Source organism: Salarias fasciatus, chromosome 3 (assembly GCF_902148845.1).
Source record: "Salarias fasciatus chromosome 3, fSalaFa1.1, whole genome shotgun sequence".
In the NCBI taxonomy this organism is placed as follows: Eukaryota; Metazoa; Chordata; class Actinopteri; order Blenniiformes; family Blenniidae; genus Salarias; species Salarias fasciatus.
In genome coordinates, this window is record NC_043747.1 from 33,175 (window position 1) to 40,528 (window position 7,354).

Genomic DNA, 7,354 nt, shown 5'->3' on the forward strand with positions numbered 1-7,354 from the left:
CTTGAGACTAGGCGTTGGACTCTAGACGCTGGGATGTGGACTCCATACTCTAGATGCCAGGCGCTGGACTCTAGACATTAGGCGCTGGACTCTACACGCTATGCACTGGACTCTAGACACTTGTATGCTAGGCGCTGGACTCCAGACGCGAGGCGCAAGACGCTGGACTCTAGAGACTTGACGGTGGACTCTAGATGCTGGGCGCTGGACTCTACATGCAAGGCGCTGGACTCTACACACTTGACGCGAGGCGCTGGACTCTACACACTAGGCGCTGGACTCTAAACACTTGATGCTTGGCGCAGGACTCTAGACACTTGAGACTAGGCGTTGGACTCTAGATGCTGGGCGGTGGACTCCATAATCTAGATGCCAGGCGCTGGACTCTAGACATTAGGCGCTGGACTCTACACGCTATGCGCTGGACTCTAGACACTTGTATGCTAGGCGCTGGACTCCAGACACTGGGCGCTGGACTCCAGACACTTGACGCTGAACTCTAGATGCTACGCGATTGACTCTGGACGTTAGGTGCTGGACTATAGACACTAGACACTTGACGCAGGACTCTATACCCCACGCGCTGGACTCTAGACACTGGACGTTCGGCGCTGGACTCTAGACAAAAGGCGCTAGGCACTGGACTTTGGACCATAGGCGCGAGGCGCTGGACACTAAACACTTGATGTTTCGGCCCTGGACTCTAAACACCAGGCGCTGGACTCCATGCTCTAGATGCTACGCACTGGACTGTAGACGCTCGGCGCTGGACTCTAGACACTATGCGCGAGACCCTAGACACTTGACGCTAAGCCCGGACTCTAGAAACTTGACATTAAGCCCTGGACTCTAGACACTTGACGCTCGGCGCTGGACTCTAGACACTTGATGCGAGGCGATTGACTCTAGGCGCAAGGCACTGGACTCTAGACGCTAGACAGTAGGGGATGTACTCTAGACAAATGACGTTAGACGCTAGACTTTAGACGCTCGGCGTTGGACTTTAAACTACTTGTAAGTGATATATCCATCATATTTAAGCTTCAACAATTGCAGTTTCAGTAGATTTTCATGAAATATCCCAAAATTTTTAAAAACGCTCTCTTCAGCTTGAGAAAATGCTGTTTTGGGCACAGTGATGAAACTTTGAAAAGTGTGAGTTCCTGAGAGAGAAACAAGGGAAACTGCTTGTAAGTGTTTAATTTTATTTCTGTTGAATATGCTTCCTTTAGGGAACATAATTAAAAGTCATCATATCAATTTTCATTGCTATGCAGATGACACACAATTGTATTTATCTATGAAATCATATCAAACTAATCAAATAGACAGACTCAGTGACTGTATCAGAGAAATTAAAACCTGGATGACTACGAACTATCTCCGTCTTTATCCTGGCAAAACAGAGGTCATTATAAAATAAACTGAGAGAGTGTCTATCTGAACAGATTATCATCTTAGATAATGTCAGTGTATCCTCCTCCTCCACTGTGAGGAACCTCGGGGTCTTATTTGATCAGGATATCTCCTTTAAAGCACACATCAACCTGGCTTGTAAAACAGCATATTTCCACTTGCGCAACATAGCTAAAATAAGAAACATTCTACCGAGAAGCGATGCAGAAACACTCATCCATGCATTTGTTTCTACTAGACTGGACTACTGCAACTCCCTTCTTGCAGCCTGCCCAAAAAGTGCATTAAAAAACTTTCAGTTGGTTCAAAATGCGGCCGCCAGATTTTTAACCGGAACTAGAATACGTGAACACATTACTCCTGTTCTAAAATCTCTTCACTGGCTTCCTGTCGAGTTTAGAGTTAGATTTAAAATCCTTCTCCTCACTTACAAAATCCTAAATGGGATGGCTCCGACCTATCTCCAAGATGCTTTAACGCCTTATCAACCAATCAGAGCACTTCGCTCTCAAAATGCAGGGTTACTGGTGACTCCTAGAGTCTCTAAATGGACATTAGGTGGAAGAGCCTTTAGCTGTCAGGGACCGTTTTTATGTAACCAGCTTCCAAGTGGTGTCAAAGAGGCAGGCACGATCTCTACATTTAAGGTGAGGCTCAAGACGTTTCTCTTCGATGCAGCCTATGATCAGGTCAGCTAGGGATTCTAAATTAACTAAATTTAACTAAACTAAACTAAACTAAACTAAACTAAACTAAACTAAACTAAACTAAACTAAACTAAACTAAACTAAACTAAACTAAACTGTCGAAACTATACCAACCTAATACTACTTTAAATGCTAAACTATCCACAAAGCTGCCCCAGGAGCTAGAATGCTGTGGGAAGTACAGTGCACTGAGCCCTATCCTCTAATGTCTGAATGTTATTCTCTTTCGTCCGTTCATTGCTTTTCACCTGTTGTCCCCCCCTTCGAGGTGTAGTCTTCTCGAGTTTCAGTTGCTGACTCCACTATTACGAGGGCCTACAAACAAGCTCCGGGAGGACACTCCTGTCGGTGCTGTGTCCGCGGACTGGCTTTGGTTCTACTTCTGGGATCCGTGGTTCTTGTGCTGGACCGTCCAACGGACTGTACTCAACATATTCCTGAGCTCATGCTAAGTCTCATGCTAGCTGTTGCCAAAGCTGTCTGTCCCTGGGAGTGGGATCCCTCCATATTGTGGTTCTCCCCAAGATTTCTTCTTTTCCCACTGGGTTTTTGGAGTTTTTTCTTGCCGGATGCGAGGGTCGAAGGTGGTGGTTGCTTCATTTTATGTCGTTACTGTGAATTGGACATATTAACATGATGCTTATTAACTGTTTTTATTTTTACCAACCAATGTAACATCTTGAAGCCCTCTGAGGCAATTGTTGTTGTGATACTGGGCTATACAAAAAAAAATTGATTGAAGTGAAAATTGAAGTGATAAATCCATCATATTTAAGTTTCAACAATCCCAGTTTGAGCAGTTTCTCATCAAATATCCAAAAGTTTCAAAAACACGCTTCCCAGCCCGAGAGAAAGCAGGTTTCGGCACAGAGCGATGAAAGTTGAAAAACTGTGAGTTCCCGTGAATGAATCAAGTGGGAACTGCTTGAAAGGGATAAATCCATCATATTTAAGCTTCAACAGTCCCAGTTTGAGCAGTTTTTCATGAAATATCCAAAAGTTTCAAAAACGCGCTTCCCAGCCCGAGAGAAAGCAGGTTTCGGCCCACAGCGATGAAAGTTGAAAAACTGTGAGTTCCCGTGAATGAATCAAGTGGAAACTGCTTGAAAGTGATAAATCCATCATATTTAAGCTTCAACAGTCCCAGTTTGAGCAGTTTTTCATGAAATATCCAAACGTTTCAAAAACGCGCTTCCCAGCCCGAGAGAAAGCAGGTTTCGGCACAGAGCGATGAAAGTTGAAAAACTGTGAGTTCCCGTGAATGAATCAAGTGGGAACTGCTTGAAAGTGATAAATCCATCATAGTTAAGCTTCAACAGTCCCACTTTGAGCAGTTTTTCATGAAAAATCCAAAACTTTCAAAAATGCGCTTCCCAGCCCGAGAGAAAGCAGGTTTCGGCACACAGCGATGAAAGTTGAAAAACTGTGAGTTCCCGTGAATGAATCAAGTGGAAACTGCTTGAAAGTGATAAATCCATCACATTTAAGCTTCAACAGTCCCAGTTTGAGCAGTTTTTCATGAAATATCCAAATTTTTCAAAAACGCGCTTCCCAGCCCGAGAGAAAGCAGGTTTCGGCACAGAGCGATGAAAGTTGAAAAACTGTGAGTTCCCGTGAATGAATCAAGTGGAAACTGCTTGAAAGTGATAAATCCATCACATTTAAGCTTCAACAGTCCCAGTTTGAGCAGTTTTTCATGAAATATCCAAATTTTTCAAAAACGCGCTTCCCAGCCCGAGAGAAAGCAGGTTTCGGCACAGAGCCATGAAAGTTGAAAAACTGTGAGTTCCCGTGAATGAATCAAGTGGAAACTGCTTGAAAGTGATAAATCCATCATATTTAAGCTTCAACAGTCCCAGTTTGAGCAGTTTTTCATGAAATATCCAAAAGTTTCAAAAACGCGCTTCCCAGCCCGAGAGAAAGCAGGTTTCGGCACAGAGCGATGAAAGTTGAAAAACTGTGAGTTCCCGTGAATGAATCAAGTGGGAACTGCTTGAAAGTGAGATTTCGCCTTGCAAGTAACCTGAATGCTAGCTCAGAGGATAATCAAGTTAATACGCTGATTTACTGCATGGGCGACGAAGCTGATGATGTCCTGCGCGGGCTAAATATAGCTGCAGATCGGAGAGGAACGTATCAAGGTGTACGTGATGGCTTCCAGGCGTTTTTCGTTGTGAAGAAAAATGTCATTTATGAGCGTGCAAAATTCAACATGCGGAGGCAGGACGAAAACGAGACTGTGGATGCCTTTATCACAGCGTTGTATGCGCTGGCTGAACACTGTGGCTACGGGGAGCTACATGACGAGCTAATACGCGACCGGCTCGTTGTCGGTCTGCTGGACAAACACCTGTCTGAACGCATGCAGCTCGACCCCGATCTCACTCTGGATAAGGCGATTAACATGGCGAGGCAGAGTGAAGAAGTAAAAAGACAGCAATCTTCACTGCGAGGAGACACCAGGACACAGGCAGGAGAGGCGAAATGTGTGGACTGAGTGTTTAAAAGCAGTCATAAGTTTGCCAAAGCAAAACCACGCCAAGCTCCCAGTCACCAAAATAAACTGCAGAGTTTTAAGCACAGCAAACCGAGTGCTCAGTGTCACAAATGCGGCAGCTCTCAGTTGCATGCAAAGCGAGACTGTCCAGCAAATGAAGTAAAATGTCACTCATGTGGGAAAAAGGGACATTACGGGCGAGTGTGCAAAGCCAAAAAGACAGTGCATGAGGTGGAAGAGGATGTAGATGCTTTATTCCTCGGCAGTGTTACCAGCAACGGAGAGCCATGGATGGTAAATATTGGAATAAATGACAAGCAGGTGTCATTTAAAATAGACACGGGTGCGGATGTCACAGTGCTGCCACAGAAGGAGTTTGAAGAGATCTTCGGCAGCAGCCCACCTGCTCTCCAGAAAGCAACCAAGCCTCTGCTGGGACCCGGGAGGAGCCCATTAAAGGTTGTGGGAGTCACAGAAATGGTGCTAAGGAGAGGTGATAAGGAAACAAGAGAGGGTGTGTACATCCTAAAGCACCTCCACACTGCACTACTGGGGAGGCCTGCGATCCGCAAGCTGGAGCTCGTGGCTCGCTTAGACAGCATCACCATGGAGACCCTTAAAACCAGCTATCCAAGGCTATGCAGCGGTCTCGGAGAGGTGCGGCAACCATATGCCATCAAGCTAAAACCAGATGCTCAACCATTCTCGCTCAAAACACCTCGCAGGATCCCTCTGCCACTCATGGACAAAGTCAAGCAGGAGCTGTCTGGCATGGAAAACCTGGCGTGATCAGCAGAATAGAGGAGCCTACCGACTGGTGTTCAGGCATGGTGCTGGTCCCGAAAAAGAACACAGAAAAAGTCCGCATCTGTGTTGATCTCACACACCTCAACCTCTCTGTGTGTAGAGAAAAATACATCCTGCCATCGGTGGAGGAAACGCTGGGCAGACTGGCTGGGGCCAGAATTTTCAGTAAGCTGGATGCCAATATGGGGTTTTGGCAGATTCCCCTAACAGAAGATTCAGCAAAATATACCACCTTCATCACCCCCTTCGGCCGCTATTACTTCAAGCGACTGCCTTTCGGCATAGCTTCCGCCCCCGAGCACTTCCAGAACAGGATGGCAACCGAGGTCACGTGTGGCATGGAAGGAGTCGTCTGCCACATGGATGACGTTCTAGTCTGGGGCAGAACTCAAGAAGAGCACGACGCTCGTCTACATGCAGTGCTCAGGCGGATGCAGGAGGCGGGCATCACGCTGAACATTGACAAGTGCGACCTGTCAAAGCAGGAGGTGACCTTCTTAGGTCACGTGATCTCCACCAGTGGAATCAGCCCTGACCCGAGCAAAACAGAAGCGGTGAGAAAAATGAAGGAACCTACAAATGTTACCGAGCTGAGGAGTTTCCTCGGGATGGTTAACCAGGAGGATACAAATATATATGTGGACATGGTCATGGAAACTCTGCCAGCAAGTGCTTCCTACCTGGAGCAACTGAAGCAGGAGTTAAAGACTGACAGCGTTTGTGCACGTGTGATGCAGCTTTGTGAAGAAGGATGGCCTGCACACTACAACAACTGTTGTTGTGAGACTGGGCTATACAAAAATAAATTGATTGATTGATTGATTAACACCAGGCACCCTCTACATGAGACTCGGTCTGCTCAGAGGAGCCACAGATCAGACCGTTTCCTCTCAGTGCGCTGTAGGACGGAGCGCTTTAGGAGATCATTTATTCCTGCTGCCATTCGATTTTACAATGAGCACTGTTAATGTAACATTAATGTGCTGGGGGTTTATACACGGGATTCTTCTTTTCTGTTGTTTTTAATGCTATTTATTATTATTCTGTCCTGTTTTATCTGTGTTGCTACTGAATGACACCTGAATTTCCCCATGTGGGGATTAGTAAAGTATCTCTCTCTCTATCTATCTATCTATCTGTCTAGTTAACCACTCTGGGGCAGTGCACCATAATTTGTTCTTCTTTGTTGGTCCTCCATCTTGGATGGGCTGCAGAGAACTTGTAAAAACTTGGACGGAGCTGAACCAAAACGAAACGTTTTGACTGACTTTGACTCAGAAAAAAAAAGTCCTTAATAGATAGATAGATCTTTATTTGTCATTGTCACAGGTACAACGAAAATTTAAGTGCTCTCCAGTCAGTGCATCGTTCATAAAAAGCTAAAAATCCTAAGAAGTTACTTTTGAAAAGAAAAACTTAAGACATTATCAAAGAATAAACATTCAGACACGTTCACACAGACAACAGCACAGGACTTCATACACACAGTCATTAGGAAAGTAGGATAATCACTTCCTGGTTTTGCTGAGGATGGTTGTTGCTGTTGGGTAGAAGCTGTGTTTGAGTCTATTTGTCCTTGTGTTCATTTGTAACGTTTCCCAGAAGGCAGCATTTGAAACAGTGAGTGACCCGGATGAGAAGTGTCTTTTGTGATATTTAGAGCTTTCTTCTGGCACCGGGAGATGTGCAGGTTTTCCAGTGTGGGAAGAGGGCAGCCAAGGATCTTCTGTGCAGTGTTGATGACTCCCTGGAGAGCAATCCTCTGAGCTACTGTGCAGCTGCTGGACCAGATACATATGCAGGATGTTAGAATGCTCTCTATGGAGGCTCGGTAGAAGGACAGCAGCAGTCTCTGTGTGATGTTCTCTTTTCTGAGGATCCTCAGAAAATACAGTCTCTGCTGGACCTTTTTCAGCAGCTCAGAGGT